The following is a 22,424-nucleotide window of genomic DNA, read 5'->3' on the forward strand; positions in this document are numbered from 1 at the left end:
TTTGCCAAGATTTTAGAGTACAGCTTAGCATCACAATTAATTAGTGTTATCGATCCTGGGTTCAGCGGGGCCTTATTTTTTCTTCTTAAATACAACTGTGTCTCCCCCCATGAAGATGGTGTCTCCCCTATTTGTGCTTTTTGAAACACCTACAGCATATCCTCTGCAACTTTTTTTAGCAGTACCTTATATAACTCCAGGGGAATGTTATTGGGCCCATAGCCTTTCCAGTAGCTAATGAACCTTAATGCTGTGATCAAGTCTTCTGCGGAGATATGGGTTGCTCTAGGTTGGCCGCCAAACTAAGCCTGTCCTCGTCAATTGATTGTAACACCTCGTTATAATCCCCGGCCAGAACCCCACCATCCTCTGTATACTATTTTGTGTAAAAATCTTTTCAAACTGTCACAATTTCACGAAGTATTAAACTTTTCTATTCCTTCCTCATCCTCAATTGCCTCTACCCTGTGGCCACCTCTCTTTGCCTAGTCCGAAGAGCCAAGAGGCATCCCCCAATCCCCCCCTATTCATAACACTCCATTTTCTGTGTGTGAAATTTGGCAGCGACTTCCTGGCTGAACAACTGTTGAATTTCAGAGTTACTTATGCTCTGGGATATCGCCCACATCTGATGCTCTTCAAGGTTAGATAGCTCTTTAAATAAATCCTGAATCTCCCTATGCTTCCTCCTTTCCTGATATAAAGTATAGCTCAAGGTTTCTCCCTGGAACCCAGCTTTTTTTTTTTCAAAACCGTTTTTATTAAGATCGCAGAGATAGACATACACAGTACTCCGAACCCCGGAGGGGCTGTGACAACAATCATGTTTCAGATGGTGCGATACATTTTAATTGACAAACCCTCTACCCTCCACCTCCCCCCCCAACTACCCAACCCTCCCCTCCCCCCTTCCTGCAACACGATTCCTCTCCGACACTGTTTAAGGTAAGCATACAATTGTCCGTAGAAATAACCTTGTCTCAACATGCCCATTACAACTGCCCATCCTCGCCTCTGGGCGGTGGCGGAGGCTCCAGCCACAATCCCCTGTAGTCTGCCCATTGCTTCCATATTTTATAGTGTTTTGTGGGGCAGCCTCTGGCCTCAAACACCAGCCTCTCCAGTCCCATGCAAAAGTCCAGACCCTTCTTCCACCCGACCACTTTGGGAGCCCTGGGATCCTTCCAGGCCTGTGCTATATCCCGTTTAGCCAGAGTCAGCCCTAGCAACAGCAAGTGTCTCTTGTAGATGTTACCGCCCACCCCTTCTAGCACATGGAGCAGGCCCAGTTTCGCCGTACGGGGGAGTTCCCACCCCAGCACCTCCGACAGACAGTCCTATATACCTTTCCAAAATCTCGCCAGGACACTACATTCCCACACTGTATGTATAAGGGTGCCTAACTCATGACCACATCGCAAGAACTCCGGGGACTCAATCAGGCCAGCCCTCCACAATCTCTCTCTGGTATAATAGGCACGGTGCAAGTATTTGAATTAAATGAGGCGTAAGCGGACCGCTATTGCCGCCCCCCTGGGGGACTCGAGAGCCTCCTGCCAATCTTCTTCCTCCAGCTCTTCCACATCTTGCACTCAGGGGTCTCTCAGGGGCTGTAAGTCCGAAGAACAATGTGTCACTAATGTTTGGTAAATTTTGGAAATCTTTTTGTCTTCAAGGTCCCCCATAAATACCTTCGCCTCTATCGGGCTGAATTCAGGCAGCGTATCCAAGCCCACAAGCGCAGGTGCCAGCGCGTGCCTAAATTGTAAGTAGCGAAAAAACTGCGTGCGGGGCATGTCAAATTCTGCGCTAAGGTCCTGAAAGGATTTGAGTGTGGTGCCCCTTAGGACCTGGCCCAATGTGAAGATTCCTATCATATCCCAGCCCCTAAAACCCGGGAGGGACATCAGGGCTGGTAGGCGCCCGTTATGCCAGAGTGGGGTTTCCCCTGTCAATGTTCCCCACCATCCCATACGACGCAAAGACTGTCGCCAAATCTGAAAGACAACTTGTGTTGCCCGAGGCAATCCTTTCCGCAGCTGCGCCGAATATAAGACCGTGTGTATGGAGTCTGGTTCCATTAGGTAACTTTCTAGGGCGTATGCCGGGTCCTCTCTGCCACTGTACCATCAGTCATTTAGAACTACCAAATGTGATGCTTGGTAGTACGATAGAAGGTCCGAGGTCGCTAGTCCCCCACAATATGTGGCAGAAAGCAGGTCCGCAGAGCTACCCGCGACGTGCCTCCGGCCCACAGGAATCGACCAAGCGCCGAGTTGACCAGTCGGAACCATTGTGGCGGCACTGGGAACGGGTGATTTTGTAGCTGGTACTGCAGGCGGGGAAGCGGCACCATTTTAAAAATGGCGGATCTACCATATATGTGAAGGGCATTCGGGACCAGCACTTCATTTCCTGTTGCACTCTGTCCCACACGGGAACGACATTTCGCTCCCAGGCTATTGTCGGCGTGGTCATCAGGAACACTCCCAGATATTTAAGACCCCCGATCGCTCTTTGCAGTGGCGAGGCCCACGGCCCGACCTCAAAGTGGTCTCCCAAGATCCAAAGAGTGGATTTCTGTAGTTTCAGGCAGAGGCCCGAGACTTCGCTGAAGATTTTCATAATGTCCAGAACCCGCGGCCCGGACCGATTCACATCCGTGAGGAAGAATAGGACATCGTCCGCATATAATGCGATCCTGTCCGACGGTCCCGCCTGCCACTCAAAGCCTTTCAGCTGTGCATCAATCCGAACCCATGCAGCCAGCGGCTCCATGGCTAGAGCGAATAAATAAGGCGAGAGGGGGCACCCCTGCTGAGTGCCTCGTCCTATCGGGAAGACCGCCGATACTTCCCCCGCCACCCTCACCGAGGCCGTCAGACCGGTATACAGCAGTCGGACATAGGACATAAAGTGAGGACCCAGATTGAGGCGCAGAAGGAGGGCGAATAAGTAGGTCCAACTCAAAGAATCAAAGGCCCTGTCAATATCTGCCAGTAAAAGTGCCGATCGGTCTCCGGTCTTATTCATCGCCTCCACCGCCACGTGGGCGCGTCGAATGTTATGCCGCGTCGCTCGGCAGGGCATGAATCCGGCTTGATCCGGGTGGACCAAGTCCGATATGTAAGGGAGAAGGCGATTCGCAAGCGCCTTTGCAAGGATTTTGGCCTCGGTGTTTAGAAGAGAAATTGGCCTATAGAACTCGTGACGGTCCGGTGGTCGGCCGGGTTTGCAAAATACTACAATTTCAGCATGCCTCCAGTCCGCCGGCAGAAGGCCCTCCTCCCTCGCCGCCTCCATAGCGGCCTTGTAATGCGGCCCCAGTTGGAGGTGGTTTTGCTATATAGGGGGGATTGATTCAATTTAGGACCTCAGAGGCTGGAATCTATAACACTATTTCAAATACAAAAATACCTCTGACACCATAAATAACACTTTTACTTTTTAAGCGCAGAAGTCCCTTTTATTGACTCTGCGATATTTCACATTTGATTTTTTCTTTATATTTCTTATTATATATTGGTATCTACATTCATCCCGCCCGTAGATGCAAGCCGGAAGCAATATTTAATTTTTTAAAATTAATAATTACCCTATACACCCCAAAACCCAAACCTACCCCTGAACCCTAAAAATACCCTATACACCTCAAAACCCAAAACAACCCCTGAACCCTAAAAATACCCCTGTACCCCAAAACCCAAACATACCCCTGAACCCTAAAAATACCCCTGTACCCCAAAAACCAAACCTACCCCTGATCCCTAAAAATACCCCTGTACCCCAAAACCAAACCTACCCCTGAACCCTTAAAAATACCCTTGTACCCCAAAACCCAAAACAACCCCTGAACCCTAAAAATACCCCTGTACCCCAAAACCCAAAACAACCCCTGAACCCTAAAAATACCCCTGTACCCCAAAACACAAACATACCCCTGAACCCTAAAAATACCCCTGTACCCCAAAACCCAAACCTACCCCTGATCCCATAAAATACCCCTGTACCCCAAAACCCAAACGTACCCCTGAACCCTAAAAATACCCCTGCACCCCAAAGCCCAAAATAACCCCTGAACCCTAAAAATACCCCTGTACCCCAAAACCCAAAACAACCCCTGAACCCTAAAAATACCCCAAAACCCAAAACAACCCCTGAACCCTAAAATACCCCAGTACCCCAAAACACAAACATACCCCTGTACCCCAAAACCCAAACATACCCCTGAACCCTAAAAATACCCCTGTACCCCAAAACCCAAACATACCCCTGAACCCTAAAAATACCCCTGTACCCCAAAACCCAAACATACCCCTGAACCCTAAAAATACCCCTGTACCTCAAAACCCAAACCTACCCCTGAACCCTAAAAATACCCCTGTACCCCAAAACCCAAAACAACCCCTGAACCCTAAAAATACCCCTGTACCTCAAAACCCAAAACAACCCCTGAACCCTAAAAATACCCCTGTACCCCAAAACCCAAAACAACCCCTGAACCCTAAAAATACCCCTGTACCTCAAAACCCAAAACAACCCCTGAACCCTAAAAATACCCCTATACCCCAAAACCCAAAACAACCCCTGAACCCTAAAAATACCCCTGTACCCCAAAACCAGACCTGAACCCTAAAAATACCCCTGTACCCCAAAACCCAAAACAACCCCTGAACCCTAAAAATACCCCTGTACCCCTTAACCACCCCTGCACCCCATAACCCAAACCCACCCTTAAAATACCCCTGAACCCAAAAAACATGTACTCCAAAACCCCACACGAAAACAATATACCTTACAACTTACCTTAAAACATATACTTTTACCAATCATGCTTTTACAACGATTTTCGTTGTAAAAGCATGCGTGATAAAAGCATATAATATATAAAGGCATGCGTTGTAAAAAAATGCGGAGTAAAGGTACCTGCGTTATCATGGAATGAGGAGTAAACAAATGCAGAGTAAAAAATGCGGAGTGACGGTATTTTACCATCTGTCGCGGTGTAGCCTGACTTCTGCCCCCAACATGAGACAGACCGCCCACCCCACCAATGGATCCCCATAGCTACCCTTAACCCACTAACAAACTAAACTCAACAGAGGGGTCAAGTCCGCCATCCCTATGCCGTCCCCCCACCCAGGTCCCAAAACCACAAAGTTACTTGTATAGGTGAATTCTTATGATGCAGTCCACCATGGCTGACCAAGTCTGGGAGAAGCAAATCAACCTCCCTGAATCCTGAGTGAGCAACTATCAATCACTGCGACATCTAAGAGGCTGGATCTTGAGAGTCCGGGGCCCCGGTAGTTTTGGCCGCCCCATTCTCCGTAGAAGAGTTCTTCTTTGAGCGGGACCTCCAGTTGCTTCTGCTGCGTGACCGTCACGGGGTCCGAGGGGGCCCAGTAGTGGAGGAGTCCGAATCACGACCCGGGGGTGTGTGCACCCTAATACGGACCGTCTCGTCCGTCCAGGCAAAGACCTCCTCCGGGGTGTTAAAGAATAAAGTCTTGGACTGGAACACCACCCTCAGTCGGGCCGGATAGAGCAATGCATATTGAATTTTCAGGCCCCGCAGTTTCGCCTTGGCCTCAGTGAAGGATTGGTGCTGCATTTGCACCAATTTAGTGTAGTCTGGAAAAATCAGGATTTTATGATTGTCAAACAGCAGAGGTTTCTTCGCCCGGGCCTGTCGCAGGATCGTGTCACAGTCGTGATAGTTGAGGAGTTTGGCTATCACAGGTCTAGGTCGTTCCCCAACCGGCGGCTTCTGGGTCAGCGCCCGATGTGCCCTCTCGATAATAAAGCATTGAGATAGGGACTCCGGAGGAATCCAACTTTCCAGCCAAGTGGTCAGGAAGGCTTCCATGTCGCCCTTTTCACAATCCTCTGGAAATCCCACAAAACGTAGGTTGTTCCTCCGGGCCCGCCCCTCTGCATCCTCTGCCCGCAGGGCTAAGCCCCTCTGGGCGCCCTCCAGATTTGCCACCTTCTTCTTAAGAGTAGCGACGTCATCCTCCACTCCAGTAATCCTCGTTTCGGCTTCGGTTATGCGGGCCACAGCGTTGCGCAGGTCCTGGCGCAGTAGAGTAACATCTGCTCCGACCGCCCCAATTTTCGCGTCCAGCATGTCCCGGGACTGTGTGATCGCCGCCAGGAGGGCGGCATTATCAGGGACGGACGCCGGTGGACCCCCAGCTGCACCGGCACCCCCGGGCGGCCCCGTAAATTTATCGATAGTGCCCTGCTTCGAGGTGTGTCCGCTGTTGCCGCCTCTAGTCATAGTTTTAGGTAGACACAGTGAGCAGGTCCGGGGCGCAACCAAAAGTACTATCGGGGTGCAGGTGACCTTCCCCCAGGTCGAGTCGCGCTGCCACCTAAGATGCCGCACTCCTGCGCTCTAGCTGCACCTCCACGGGGTCTCTCCTCACCCCGGAAACCAGTAGACGGGCCACTGCCAGGGCTCAGGCAAATCACTTCACAGGGCACACTCCAAGGGGCCCACCAGCACACAAGCATGGACAGGCCGCAGGACGGAGACCCCCGTGGGATCGACTCTCCGCAGCAGTTGTGTTGCTGACCGCTGCTGCTTGTGGTCACTGCTGCACAAAAGGGCCTGCCCTGGCCCACTAGAGTCCCAAAGCCAGACAAGGAGGGGTCCCAGCACACCACGGGGGAAGCGTCTGACAGTGCGCCCCAGTCCAGAAGTCTCACCCCCCCCAGACAGCACCAGGATCCGCTGCCCGGGCGTTACCGAAGGAGGGGGGGGGGAAATGTACAGCGCCAGCAGGGGCGTGTTTGCCGCCACACAAAGCGTCGGCCGCCGCCAGTCCGCCGCAGCCTCCTGGGGGCCCGTCCAGCTGCCGATTCAACTCCTCACTAGGCCGGCGCTTCAGAGCGGAGCACCCGCCAGCCAACCCGCCAGCCTACTCAACGGGTCTCTGTGTTCCACCGCTCCCACGGCTTCCAGGGTCACAACAATCGGGGACCGGCCGCAGCTCTCGCAGCGCGCCGGCTATGTCGCACTTCCGGTCCGCCACCGCTAATCGAGGGTCCCGGCTTTACTCGGGGCAGTAGGCCGCACGGCTCCGGGGGCCCGAGTTGCCGCCCAGCAGTCCAGCTCGTCTCCAGGTGATCGCTGAGGCACCGCGGCGATGTCCGACTGCTAAATTCGCCGGTTTTGGGCCTCCCAGGGTAGTGGTGACGGAGGATAAATACAGGATAGTGAAGTGGCGGGACGGAGCTCACTCAAGCCACGTCTGCCATGATAGTCGCCTTGGCCACGCCCCCGGATACCAGCTTTTAATGTTTCCCAAACTGCTGTTTCTCTAGTTGAGCCCCTATTAATCTCCAAAAATTAAACCATCCATTGTTGCATATGCTCTAGATATTCCTCATAGCATACACATTTCCTATCAAAAGTCCCTTTTGTTCATGGTTTGCAAACTCAATCCATTGGAACCCTTATAATCCTAGTGTTGTGATCAGACAACACCCTAGGAAGTCTTTTAATTGTAGTTTGATTTTTAAGCGCCTTAGACGTAAAAAAGAATTCAATCTAACTAGTTTATTATGCGCCATGAGAAAAATGTATATCCTAGGTCCGGAGCCATGCATTTCCCCTACATATCAAGCCAATCGGCTGAGTGCCTTAAACAGCATAGGTTTCCCGTATATGCCTGAGAGGAGTCCAATCTGTTATCCACCTCTAGCTGTTTTTGTGAGTTTGATATTAAAAAAGTCCAGAGTGTTGGCCTTATCCATATTTGCTTCATAAATTTAGCACAGTGTTAACTGCCCTCCACTAATCCTATATATATATATATAACACAAACATCCCTCAAAGAAGAACGCGGAGGCCAAGGGGATTGCAGGTCAGACAGCACGTTTATTCCTCAATTCGGCAATGGCGGCGAATGCATTTCGGCATCAGTAGTCTTCTTCAGCGCCCAGCACTGCAGCATGTCCTGTTCACAAATGTTCCTTCCTGCTTAATACATTATTCCAGCACCTGACGCTCCTCCCCCTAATGTGGTCGACACATCCTGTTTGAGTCCGTTACCATGCTGGACTTCAACTCCCAGAGGGCACTGTACCGGCACGGCTGGGTCGATGGTGTGGGGGAATGAGGTAGACTGTGGGTCCCGCTGGTTAACAGGTAGGTGATGAAAGGTTCAATGCCTCGGGAAGAAAGAAAGTCAACGGCCGCTGTCCTGAGTCCCCTTATAGCCGCTGCAGCCAGTGTACCAAGGCAAGCTGCTGGGTCAGGGCAGTCAATGCCGACTGGACGCCCCACCGAGGTAGAATACCTCGCTCTCCCCAACGTAGATCCAGGTCCTCTGGCGGTCTTCGGAGAATATCGATCCCTCGATACAGTCTTGTAGCTCCAAGCAGCTGGGTGCCAGTTAAATCTCCGACACTCTTGGTGCAGTGGAGCCTTCCGTACTGTGTCTCTGGCAGGCACAGAATATATAACACAAACATCCCTCAAAGAAGAACGCGGAGGCCAAGGGGATTGCAGGTCAGACAGCACGTTTATTCCTCAATTCAGCAATGGCGGCGAATGCATTTCGGCATCAGTAGCCTTCTTCAGCGCCCAGCACTGCAGCATGTCCTGTTCACAAATGTTCCTTCCTGCTTAATACATTATTCCAGCACCTGACGCTCCTCCCCCTAATGTGGTCGACACATCCTGTTTGAGTCCGTTACCATGCTGGACTTCAACTCCCAGAGGGCACTGTACCGGCACGGCTGGGTCGATGGCGTGGGGGAATGAGGTAGACTGTGGGTCCCGCTGGTTAACAGGTAGGTGATGAAAGGTTCAATGCCTCGGGAAGAAAGAAAGTCAACCAGATACCAGATAGTTTCGGAGTATTGTGCAGCTTGATCCTCTGGCAAGTATAGCAACACCTCTGGATGTATAACCCAGAAGGTCTAGTCCAAGGTCAGAAAAGACACTCCTCTTACACCAAGGAATGTGGGTCTACTGAAGGCAGATAATATCGAACTTCCACATCCTGAATGCTAATGCCACCCTGTGTCTCTTCGCTCTCTCATTTAAACCGCAGATGTAAAGTGTGGCGACAGACAGCTTGTTATCCTCCATAATGCATTCCTAAATTCCTGTCCATCAAAGCCTTACCTAAAGCATAATACAACCTTAACTGCCCCCCACATTGCCCTACCAGACTTGGTATTCTGTAACTGCCATCTTATTTGATAAAGTTCTGCCACCGTTCTATCTTCCCTGCCCCCACAGAAAATACATTTTACTAAGCAACAGAACAATACACAGCTGAGTAAGTTTTTTTAGCCTGTTGGCCTCTGAAATAGTGCTCGTTCTCCCCTCCCACCTAACCCCACCTCCCTCCACCTCCCTCTTTGCCCCACACCCCCCAACCCCACCACCCAAAAGCGGCAATTGGACCGTCCTGGTTCATAGATAAACAGCGCTGTCCCCCCTGCCCCTCCCCACCCCATACCTATCCAATAGTTAAGCACTGATTAATCCTATCAAACACAGAAAATCCCAGAAACACTAAACTAGGTAACCATCTAACAAATTCATACTTGTGCAAAAGAAAAATCACCAAACCATGGAACCTTATTTTACATGAGTAACATGATTCTCTACTTTTTAGATAATTGCTCTCATCAGAACACCTTTCCCCCACATTCATGTAAGGGTCTCAAGATATTCATTAGCCTTTATTTCCCACATGAAGTAAGAGGTTCTGTCCTGTATTATAACCTTTGGGGCAGCTATACTCCGTAAGAATGCCTGACCTCCCTTATTCTGAAAAAGCTGGTTCGTGGGTCTCGGCCGCCATCTTCGTTCCACTGTAATATGGCAAAAGTCAGGCCTTATGAAAAGGAGCAATGATTAAAAGTGCGTTTCTGGTCTGGGCGTGCAACTTAAAATATTGCTTGTCGAAAAAACTAAGGGCCCGATGTAGGTCGGTCGGTAACGGCCGAAAATCATTATTTTCGGCCGTTACCGACCGGTATACCTGAAATGGTATGTAGGGGCTCAATTTTACAGAATCGGTGATTTTACCGATTCGGTAAAATTACCGATTCTGTAAAATACCGAATCGGTATTTTTACCGATTCGGTAATTCTCCGATGTAGGTGGGACTCTTCAGAGTCCCAGAAGCCTTAACGAATCGGTATTTTACCATCAAATCCTATTTGATGGTAAAATACCGATTCCGGTGTGCATGCACATGTGTGCATGCACACCTATGCCATGTGACAGGCAGACCTGCCCTTAGGGCAGGTATGCCTGCCACATGGCACCCGTGCCTGTTTTGGGGGTGCCAGAGGGTGTCAAAATGACACCCCCTGCACCCTTGTGTGAATCGGTATTTACCGATTCTGTAAATACCGAATCGGTAATGCCCATTCATTCCTATGGGCTTTGAAGCCCATAGGAATGAATGGGCATTACCGATTCTGTATTTACAGAATCGGTAAATACCGATTGGTAAAGATTTGGTATTTGAACATCTGGATATACCTACATATCCACACTTTAGATTTACCGATTTTTAATTACCGAATCGGTAAAATTCGGTAATTAAAAATCGGTAAATCTAATTTACCTACATTTGGCCCCTATGTTGCCAAAGAACACCAAAATGGTTCTTGGTTTACCCCCTTCCTGTGAATGATGAGGCTGCTGCTTAAAGGGGAACCTGTGAGCTCTCTGAATTTCATTCTCCCAAATCCAGGTAGCTAGTTCAAGGAAAGCCCCTTTAAATAAATCAATAATATTCTTTTGTGGATCCGCCTCCTCAGACCCTTCAGGCAAACCCAGTACTCTGAGATAATTTATTTTCAACCTGTTCTTCAGGTCTTCAAGTTTCCACTGAGTGTTCGTCATCTGGCTTTGTAGGGGTTCTGTTGCTTTCTTGCTTTTAACTGCTTCACTCTCCAGAATCACTACCCTTGTTTCCATTTCTGCCATAAGCTCTGTGTATTCAGAGCAGGTTCTTCCCACCTTTCTTATAGCTGCCTGAATCTTACTGTTTGCTGTCGAGGCTCTCCGACTCTCCGAGCGCATCTCCTCCCTGTGAGCCATAATACTCTGATAGATTATGTCCAGTGTTGGAGTATCTGGATGCCTTGATCCCTCTGGATCCTTCCCAGTTAAATTGCTTCCTCCTAAACTCTTAGTATCTGTGTAACCCCTCTGCTCATCACAAAGTATTCTCTTTTTCACTGTCGAGAGTTTTAACTGTTGAGCACCTATGGGGCTGAGGTCTCCTCTTTATCTAGAGGTGAGCTTTCATTGCTGAGTGACCTCTCATGTGAGTCTTGCGAGTCGCTCCTACCTGAGAAGTCTCCAAGCGACTCCAATTCATTGTCAAATCCATCTAAGTGATCAGAGAGGGAACATAAAAATTCCCCTATATCTGCATCTACCATATCACCAGCATTATTAAGCCCACCTGGGTCAACTCCAGTTACTGATCTCATAGGGTTCAATAAATTCTTTAGGCTTCTTTGGTTGCACGTTACTAATCTTAATTCCATTGATATGGCTTTCTTAGGTTTCTCCCCCGGCACTGCCCCATCATCCCCTTCAGTCATGCATTCCCCACCAGTATTAGAGCTCCCCTCAGTACTCGGAGTTCTCACAATACTGATTCCTCTAGACTCAACTCCCTGATGCAAAGTCTCGAGCTGTATATGCTGGGATACATCTGTTGCAGGGATTCTGCTCCTACACAGAACTGTGCACAGAGACACAGGACCTCGGTGAATTGTGGTGGACCAAAAAACTCACCTCAGTACCTAGAAACCCTAAACGATTAGCATCAGTGTCCCATTAGCTCTTCGTCCTATAGCAAAGCAACCAATGATTTGACAACCCAGAACATGCAGCTTAGGTTATACTCAGGAATGGTGGGAAGCAAGAACACTCTTTCGTTACACTCTCATACCAGTTCACAACAGGAGTAAAAAAGAGACTCGGGAAAGGTTAAAATATTTATTTTACCGACGTGCTCTAAGATGCAGTATCTTTGCTAACATAAGGAGACATACGATTAGAAATAATATGATCAGCATTGTTACAATTCCGTAAAACACAAAAGGAGAAATCATATTACAATGATTGTGAAAACAGGTCTTATAGCGCCTAGTATTTCACCCTCCCTAGCTAGGAACTATGTTTTATAAAATATAGAAGGTCTCTTAGGCTTGTGTGGGGGACCTCATACCTCTAAGATCAGCAGGAGTGAATCACATCGGGATCTGCAAAAGCTCTTTCTCTCTGGAAACTGAATTCTTCCAAGTGCCTGAAATCATGCCTAAAGTGCAATATTGAAGGCACCAGAATCTCCGTTAGCTTGCAGCTGCATGTATGTTATGTCTAAAACATGAGCCGATCAGCTCGAACAACAGCTACCTTGTTATGAAACCTTGGAGGCTTTAGCACTCACTGTACAGACTAGGGTCGCGATGTAAGTCTAGGGATGCAGAAAACAAGCCTTTCTCATGTGAAGTAAATTACGCAGCCTAACTTTCAACAACAGTTATATGTAGTGTTGTGTGCAAAAGCAGCATAAGGTAAAATGGCGATTAAACTTTCTAATAAGCCTATGCTAACATAGCAATGTGCGCAACAAGACCCAGCCCTCACTACACTTCCATGGTCCGGGCTTCCTCTCCAGTTGATCCCTGTGTCCATGTGGGATGTTGTTGCTGCATATTCTTGGGGAAAGCATCCTTTCTAGTGGCCTTGAGCTCCGCCATGGTTGTTGGGTGTGTTTTTTTTTTTAACTCCGAAAGTGCTACTGCCATTTTTTAACTGCTGAACTTTCTTTCAATTGTGCTTGGGTTTCCATTACCATCTGGTAGCTTCCTGAGAGCATCACTCTTGGAGTTGAAAGCAGAATCCCCTACACAGGCTTTGGCGACCTGTGCAGCCTTAGGTGCCATTGTTTGCAGTTGGCATGCAGGAATCAAGAGCAGGCTCCTCTACTGCCTGCCTTGCTGAAACACTATACTTGCAGCCCTCACACACCACACCCGTCCTGTTCGGCTGAACTATGCAGCGCTTCCCCAGCTAATGGAGCTTCCACGCATGGACTCCTGGGCCTCCCAACAAAAGAGAACTAAACACATCCACATCTGGGCCGTTCGTTGTGTTCTGCCTTACCACTTAATTGGCATAACCCTCTTAATCCACGTTGGCATCAGGCAAGATAGGGGATGACAGCTGCTCCGGCCGCTCATGCGGCTGCCATCTTGCCAAAAACTGTATTAAACCATTCTGTGTTATGTTTCCCCTCTATTGCCAATCTGATAATTCTGTTGAATTTATTTTTGCAATGGATCGGGTCTTCAGTCACTAGTTGCTGCAAGGTCCATGCATATAGTATGCTGAATTTTTTATTTAAAAACAACTCTCTGGGAACCGTACATGCTCTAAACTGAGATTCTGTACCGGATATATTTTTCATTTATGTCTTGTTTCCAGCTTGTATAACTGTGTATATCCAGTGAATCAATAAACTCTGCAGATTAAAGGGACCTGTGAATGGTGATCAGGATCTTCTGGTTCTTGGAAAGAATAAAAAGCAGATGGGTCGGACCTGTCAATTGTATTGTATAATAAGGCGTCCGACAATGATCCCACTTTGTATATTTTTATAGTTCTTGAGGGCTGTTTGACTCGTAATTGTGTCCATAACTAGAAATGCATATAACTATGAAAATAAAACTGCTGCTGGTGAGTTTCTTCATTTTAGTAAGACTCTTCATCATTAAATGAGCATAGGATTGTGAATCTGACATCAGTTGTTTAACAGCATTTATGTCCTATGAATTTGCAAAGGAGCCAGAAATTATGTCATCTAAGGATATGTTCAAAACATAGGGGATTTGAATAATTTCTGTCGGGCCCATGATGTGATAAGGATCTATTTCTCTAAACACCATTCAGCACAGGCTGCACAGTGTTGCTGATAACATGAGGATCCTAACAAGCTCAGTATCGAAGAACAATCTGCAATTCCTTAAGCCACAGGAAACTGCATTGTTTTATTAGAAATGTAGTTCCCTAGCACAAAAAGCGAAATTATAATAAACATTATGATCCACACCTTAATTCTATTCTCTGGTTTATGATTTGCACATGCAATTGGATAAGCCACTCCATGGGCTTTTGGGCGCTGTTATGAACGTGGAGTACCTGTGCTGTACATTCTTAGACCATAACCACAGCTGGTAACATAGAGATGGGGTGCATTTGCTATTCCAATCCCAATATGGAAATTACTAGTGCAGTTTCTGCAAGATTTTCTGTTCACGGACCTGTGGGGGGGGATTGTATTTGGGAGTACTTTGAGGTCATCCGCCATACAGCTGCTGATGTTAGTACTGAATGGGAGACTTTCAAGGTGGTGGTCCTTGGTTACTGACTGAGTCAAGCAGTCGGGATTAAGAAAACGTTAGAAAGCAAACTCACTACTCTGGGAGTTCTCAGGCAGGAGGGCCCTCCTCATGTGACATATAGGCTTAATAAGAAGTCTGCTTGGGCTTCTACCCGGTGCCACACCAGCACACAATGTATGTATCATCACGTCACTCCTCCCTCGGTATAGCCCTCAACTGTTAGCATGTGGTGTGCTGTGGTATGTCCGTGTGTGCTGTATTTTCCTTGTCTGTTTCCTTTCAGGCAGCACAAAGTCCGCACATGCAGGAGGAACACTGCTGCCCTGTGCAGCTGCGGCTGCACACTCTGGTGAACAAGGCAGGCCCTTAGTGGCCCTTAGTGGCTGGACAGGCGCGCTGCTGCCACGCAGCATGGACAGCCCATTGGGCCTCACTCTGAGATCTGCAGGGGCCATCTTGCTTGAACACGCGGGTATTTAAACCCTGCCTTAGCACCGCCAGATGCTTCTCATTGAGAACCTTTCCCTAGAGTGGTCTAGCGGCTCTTCGCCTCGTTCCTGAAGGCTCCGATTGGCGGTTCCTATCTGCGGCGAGACCTGCCATCATCAGTTAATTCCTTGATCTGCATTTCCTTATTTAAGCCTTTGTTTTTACAGTTTCTTTTGATTTCCTCGGTCTGAAGAAGGGATACTAGCATTGTTGGAGTTTATTTACTCTGAAAGACACCCCCCTTGTTTCTTAGGTGCCCAGCGAAAACTTTGTCTCATTGCATGCAAGATCATGATCACTCAGCTCAGTCTGTTCGATTTAGAATTCAGTTGTTAAGCCGAGCAACCTATGTTATTTTATTATTTTATTTGAATTGCGCCTTCTCTTAATTTGCCTTAGTTTCCTATTGGCACAGGTCTTGGTAATGCTCCCAAACCTTTTATGGAACTATTGTTTATGGTAATCTTGTCAAGTTTGTCATGAGGATTATATCCTATTTATCACAAGTGTGTGTGTGTGTGTGTGAGTGTTTTATTTATTATTCATCACGGTGTGCGTGTTTCCTGAGATTGTACCTGACTCTAAGGCACAGTCAAATTCAGTATAGAAGTGCATGCATGAATGCCGTTTGAGTTGTTACAAGGTTCCAGGTGTATTTCTGTAAACAGTAGCTGGCCTCCTCTTGGCTTCCAGAGTCTGGGTCAGCGCATTTCTTCCAGGTGGTTCTGTGACCCAGCGTTTGCATTCTCCACCAGCACGAACGTGCACCAGTTGTTTCCTTCTTCATTTTGCCTTTTTATTTTAATTTCTTGTTTTAGTTTGTGTGCTCCTAAAACCCCTTCCCTTGAGGTCATCAAATAAGCACTGGTGTCTCTGGTACGGTGCTCGTTTGATGGTTTCTGGAGATTGTTGAGTTCTGGCTGCCTCTGCGAGTCCAGCAGAGAGAAGAACGCGTTCCAACGTTCATCACCCCAATTTTATCCCTAATACATCCATAGGATGGAAGATTTGCCCACTACCCCACACACTAGAAGAGCCCTTTGGGAAGAGAGGAAGAAGTATGCAGTGGTAAAGGAGTCCCTGTACGTCCTGGCACATCGCTGCTACATCACACCGAATCATGTCAAGGCTTGTGGGGTGGACAGACTGCTTTCTTGGTTAATAAGCCTCTGAGAGCAAGACTGTACCCATCACTAGTATTAGAACTTGCATAGGGCTAGAAGTACATACACAGCTTGCCATTCATGAGGAATTTACCTGATTTCACAAGGACCTTTATGAATACGATTGGACCACAGAGGGGGAGGTTGAGGTTTTCCTGGACAGGACAACACTACCTAGTATATAGGATACTGACCGGGAAATACTGGGTGGGCTGATAATTGCAGTGGAGATACAAACGGACATTAAGACACAGGCAAGGAACAAAATCCCAGACCTGATGATTTTTACCAAAAGTATGCATCAGAGATTGTTCGTGCTTAGATGAGTTATGCAGAAAGGAAGTAGAGGAGTCCTGCCTGCTACTACCAAGGAAGCGCTCATTGTACCTATTCCGAAACAAGGAAAGGGCACTGGAGGGCTTGAATTAATCTCAACCACTGGCCTGACAGTTTGTGCTGGACTGCTCCCATCGGAGCAAGGTCAAGACTATTTGCATATGGCAGGGTCCAAGGTAAGGTGGCATGGTGTGCTAAATATCAATGAATTGGGATGTGGCCCCAGGTAATTACCAGTGGCTGAGATTAATTCAAACATTCCATTCATCACCTTTTTGTATATTTAGTGTCGCCCTTAGTGGGACAGGTATGTCCAAACGGGGGTCTCGTGCACCCTATGTCCCTGGCATCAAGTTATACCTGATTGATGATTCCTAACACGGGCGAAACCTGTCTTTGGTTGCATTTATTCCAGTTCAGGGAGGACCTGGCCTGGCAGTTCAGGTTGCAATGTGTCCTTTGGATCAGGGTCAAGACCGATTTGCATAGGGCAGGTTCCAAGTTGAGGTGGCATGGTGTGCAGAATAACAATGGTTTGGAATTCAGCAAGAGAAATTACCAGTGGCTGAGATGAATTCAGGCATTCCATCCATCACTTTCTGTACACTTTTGCGATGCTGGAATAGTCACTAGCAGGACTGCACATTACCCGCTATATGCATTGGTGCTTTTGGGCATTCCCAACACGCAGGGTGGGTATTTCATGGCTAGGCAATTTGTGTCATGGGCAGAGGCTTTGATCCAGGCGTCGAGTTTTTGTCATTCTACTTGGATGTTTTGGGAGTGTAAGTGCATGGGGAGAGGAGTTGTCTTAACGGCTAGGGCCGTTGACCTCGAATCTAGGGAACAGGGTTCAAGTCTCGGCAGGAACGCTGAACATCCTGTGATTCTGGGCAAATCACTTCATCTCCCTGTGCCTAACAAAAATGAATGTGTGTCCTCATGTAACGCAACTGGTGCTGTTTAAAGCACTCTGATACCCTATACCGAGTCAAGTTTCGCAATATAAAACTCTGTAAAAGAAAAAGAAAAAAAGAGAGGATGGCCTATGGGACTCACAATTTATGGTGTTTGCCGCCCTGTTGCATTCACTGGGTACTCTGTGAACGGAACACCACACTGAGCCGCAGCCTTATGAAACTCTACAAGTGTTGCCTACGTTAGAAGGGGGGGGGGGGTTGCTAGTTGATATCCTGGCTGTACAGATCTTTGCAATCAATGTTGATGGCTAGCCTGACGCGATAAAAGACTTACTGGGAGGGTGTGCTGGACAGAGAACTGAGGGACAAAGAAGGGGTAACTGTTGGAGTAACCACACAGAGTCTCAAGGAACACTAGGTTTAAAGACATACAAATCAGTTATCTGCACACCAGCTACCAAATGCCCCAAAGGCTTAATGTTATCACTTCAACTGAAGACAGGCAATGTCTGGGGTGTTCTCTACGGGAGGTGGATTCAACCCAGATCCGTGACTGGGGGTGAGTGGCTGTTTAGTTTCAGCGTTCCGTCCATCATCTCCTTGTGTTTGCTTTGTTCGGCCTAAGTTCGCAGTGTCTGCCCAGACCTGGGTCCCTTGCCCACTTTGCCACTGATTTAAGCAAGCCTGGCTGATGAGGGGTATTAACCCAAAACCAGTCCCAGGATGCTTGTTTCCGGTCCAGGGAAGACATTACTTGGCAGTTCGAGCTAGACTGTTGACCCATGAATCCAACACCAGGAATGGCATTACTGGGGAAACCTCAACAGCCCGGCAGCAACGCTCAAGAATGAATTAAAAGGCGGCTGTGAGTCGTGTGACACCACGCGACTCACAGAGTAAAATAGTACAATACAACCATTACAACACCCTCCTCCTCTCAAGCAGAAAGAAAAATACAGGAAAAACATATGTGATGAGAAAATAAAATTGAAATAAAGCATAACAATTAAAATGAAATACAACATGGTAAGAAGGTTACAGCAAAACATTATCCTTCAACTTGTAAGGAATTTGCTTAGGACGTGAATTGTTTTTGCAAGAAGCTTCACCCAAATCATTTGAATCGGTAACAAGAGGTTGGACAGGTTGAACAAGAACCGCCTCTGGAGCAGTATTGGGAGTGGACTCTTGGACCTGATGCAAATCAAACCAGTCACAATGTTCAGTCTCAGTATGTTTACCAATAACATCTGCCCGAGAAGAAAGTACCTTGTCGAGCTCTCCTGTTCCACCAACCCTTATTTTCCAAAAGAGCTGAACCTTTACTTACTTGTAGAACCAAGACCGGTGTAGCAAACTTGGAACAACCTTTAGGAACCATTTTAGGGTTTTTTAATGAGAACCAAGTCTCCCTTTTCAGGTCTCGCCTACCGATGCAGCGCCATGCGCTGATTGCGTAAGTGAGACTTATTGTTGCCGGGTAGCTTAGCGAAGTGGGACTGGAGAGGTGCACAAGCTTGCAAACATATTAGTAGACAACAAACTCACCATGGGTGATCAAGTAAGCATGGTGACCTCAGCTTGTTTTATGATTCTCAGAATCATAAGGAAAATGAAGATTTTCCTGACTCGGAGCAATCTCAAGACAGTAGTCATGGCCCTTGTAACATTGCGTTTGGACTACTGTAAAAGCCTATATCTGAACATACAAAAACATATGTATAGGCTTCAATTAGTACAAAACGCAGCGGCCAGGCTACTGTCCGGAACACCCACATTTCTCTCTGTGAGAGGAGAACTTGAGAAATTACATTGGCTTCTGATAAAACAAAGGGCCTGCTTTAAAGCACTCTGTATTGTTTTTAAAGCCATTAATGGCATTGGTCCAGAGTTTCTTAAGCAAAAGTTCAGCTGCTATGTTCCGTGCAGAGCATTATGATCTACCCGTGCTAAACGAGTGCAAGTTCCTATGTCAAAAAAAGTTAATTTGGGGGGCAGGAGCTTCACTGTTTGCGCCTCGAGAGCTTGGAATGAGTTGCCCTTCTTTCTTAAGACTGTCCCGGATCTTTTGTCATTTAGGAAGGGCCTGGAGTCATGGCTCTTCTCGCAATAAGATTTTCTCTCAGCTGGGTCAGGTAACCAGTACTTAGAGCCAGGACACCCAAGGGTAATTGCGCGCTCTATAAATGCAAATAACATAACATAACACATTGGAGACAATGGCTGTGACTGTGCACTTTTAGAGACATGGGCTGTGAACACGCGCGTCTCTTCTCACCCTCCCCCACGCTTTCACTTTTGCGAGCTGCTACCGAGGCCTGAGGAGACACTGTTCAGTACGGAGCGAGGTGAGGAAGGTGGGGGAGCTGGGCACCGGCAGAAAAAGAGAGTTCTCCCAAATGATTTTAGGTCCAGAGGGTGGAGACAAAAGCAAACAACATATGCGAAATACCTCTAATAATGACCTATATTGCTTTTTAACCGAGAGTAAATCTAAACAATTTTTATACAGAAGAGGATGTCAAAGAGGAAAGCTAACATTTGAAAGTATTATCAAAACATATTTTTATTTGTTTTTTTATATATACTTTATATCGTTTTAAAAAAAGTTTTTTGTGCATCGGCATATTTCATTTTGTCAGTTTACATATTATACAGAGATTCACCATAATGCAAAAAAACAATTAGTGTAAATAAGAAAAATACAAAAATGAATCAATTTGACTTCAGAAAAAGTGCCCCTAACAATACATTCTCACATACAGACTTGCATACCATACATACCATAATAGTTATTAAAAAACATTCCTAACAAACATTGGGAAACAAACTAGACACAATAAGACAGAGAGACCCAAAAGGTGTACTAGGTAGATTGCAGAGAGAGCCTGGATGAAGTGGTTCTACCAGTTTAGAAATGGGTCTGTGTAGATTTGACCAAACTAAATCCAAATTTGTGGATGCTGGGCCAACGTACGTTTCGGTGACTGTAACCTTCCTCAGGGCCAAGGAAAACACATAACAATGATGAGAAAGTAAATCCAACAGCAGAATCTGGCGATGGGTGCGGAGAAGATCCCACCCTCGTCGCCAAGTTGTTGAATGACACACTGGAGGCAGGAGAAGTTTTCTGTAGGTTTATTCAGGTAAATCCTACAATCACGACTGGAGCCGTCCAGCTGCTCGGCATCCAACACCAGGAATGGCGTTACTGGGGAAACCTTAACATCCGGTCTGCAACGCTCGAGAATGCAGAGAAAGCATTACAAGGCTGTGAGTCGAGTGACCCCATGCGACTCAGAGTAGAACAATACAATACAACCATTACAACATATAACATTAACATATATCACCACAGTAACCCTGCTCACTGTTCTGGTACATACAAACTGGCTTTTCATTCTGCCTTCGTATTTTGTGGCCTTGATCTATCCATAATGGCAATGTGATGGAGGTCTACTTGAAGAACCAGCGCAGTCACTTTTAACAATCTTACAAGCATGATCACGTTCATTCAGGAACGGTTAGTTCTTTAAGTCATCATTTTAGGGAATGTCTAATTTACATAAGGTATCTCTGGCTCCCATAACTGAGTGTTGGTGTCCAACTTAGAGGTAGGTTTGCTTTGGGAAGAGAGAGGGAGAAAAGTGCATGTCACGTTAAAAAAACATAGCCTAGCATCCAGCAAGTACATAAGGACCAAGGAATCTGGTTTTGGGCTCTTACTACTCCAACAGGTAGCGAGGCACCAGTGCCCAGGGCTGTGGGGTGCCCACTGCACCCCAGTTATATATATTATTTACTACTCAGCATATTAATAGAGGGCCCTTTTTCCATGCTTGCATTTGGACTCCTAGCACATGGGCACAGTGGAAGATGACACATACTGTTAACTACAGGAAGTCCGTTTTGACTGGAATAGCAAAATCCCCAACATTCTCAAAGAGTGTTTGGTCCCTTGGTCACGTCTCCAGAGATGCAAATTAAGTGAATGCTGCGGCGGCCTTGATTATAATGGCCTACAGCACAGTGTGGCCGGGCCATAGTGCGAGCAACAGCGCTGCCTCCCCCATAAGCCGTCTTGGCGCCTTCAAGTTCCTGAACAATAAACTCCCGGCTCTCGGAGCCAGCTGGATGTTACATACCCCGCAGAGCCCTAGCTATTCATTGGGCAACGGACGTGACGTCAGGCAGGCTGACACAGAGCCGTGCGCCCGCGAATGATGCATTGTAGCAGAGAGCCTGGGTCTGGCAGGCTCTCTGCTACAATGTATCATTCGCGGGCGCACGGCTTAGCAGTGGAGAAGTGTGGCTCAATGGTTGGAGCGGCAAACCCTGATGCAGAGGTCTAGCCCGGGACCAGGGTTCAATTCCCTGCCTCGGCGGGTCTTGGGCTCAAAAATTCCACGGACCTGATCGTTCTCGCCTCAGTGCCTATTCCAATCATGGAGTCTCACTCTGCAACTCTTGGCAATAGCTTGCTTAATTTCCACAACGCTAAGGATGCCTGGCCTCCACCTTGGGGGTGCCCAGGAGTGGACGCCTCACAGGGAAAGCCAGGATGGGTTCCACAGCGGTATTCGTACAAGCGCCTTGAGACCCTTGCGGGTGAGTAGTGCGCTATACAAGTATCAATTTACAATTTACATTTACCTTAAGACCATAAAAGCAGCGCGCTGGCATAGGCAGACCACAGGCAGTGCCTGCAGCCAGCTGCCACACTCACGTTGTGGAGTGGTGTGGCTCACTGGTTAGAGGCGGCAGACTCGGAAGCAGAGAACGGCCCGGGACCAGGGTTCAATTCCCGACGCGGCAGGGTCGTGGACCTGGGTCAACGGACTCGATAATTCTCGCCTCAGTGCCTACTCTAACCAGGGATCACACTCGGCAACTCTGGGCATTAAGCTTGCCTCATCTCTACAACGGCCCCCCACAGATGCCGGGGATGCCTGGTTTCACCTTGGAGATACCCAGAAGGGACCATCTCACAGGGAAAGCCAGGACGGGTTCCCCAGCAGTCTTCAGCGCCAGGACACCCCGAGATGGGGTAACAGTGCGCTTTACAAGTATCATCATTACATTACGTTTGCAGCCATCATGTACACATGAG

The 22,424-nt window shown here is 47.6% G+C and overlaps 1 protein-coding gene across 1 annotated transcript in view; it reads left to right on the plus strand.

The window, feature by feature from the left end:
- The window catches only part of SUV39H2 (SUV39H2 histone lysine methyltransferase), a 383,220-nt gene that overhangs the window by 172,313 nt on the left and 188,483 nt on the right, over positions 1 to 22,424 (plus strand). The window lies entirely within an intron of this gene.

This window comes from Lissotriton vulgaris, chromosome 1_1 (assembly GCF_964263255.1).
Source record: "Lissotriton vulgaris chromosome 1_1, aLisVul1.2, whole genome shotgun sequence".
Lineage (NCBI taxonomy): Eukaryota > Metazoa > Chordata > Amphibia > Caudata > Salamandridae > Lissotriton > Lissotriton vulgaris.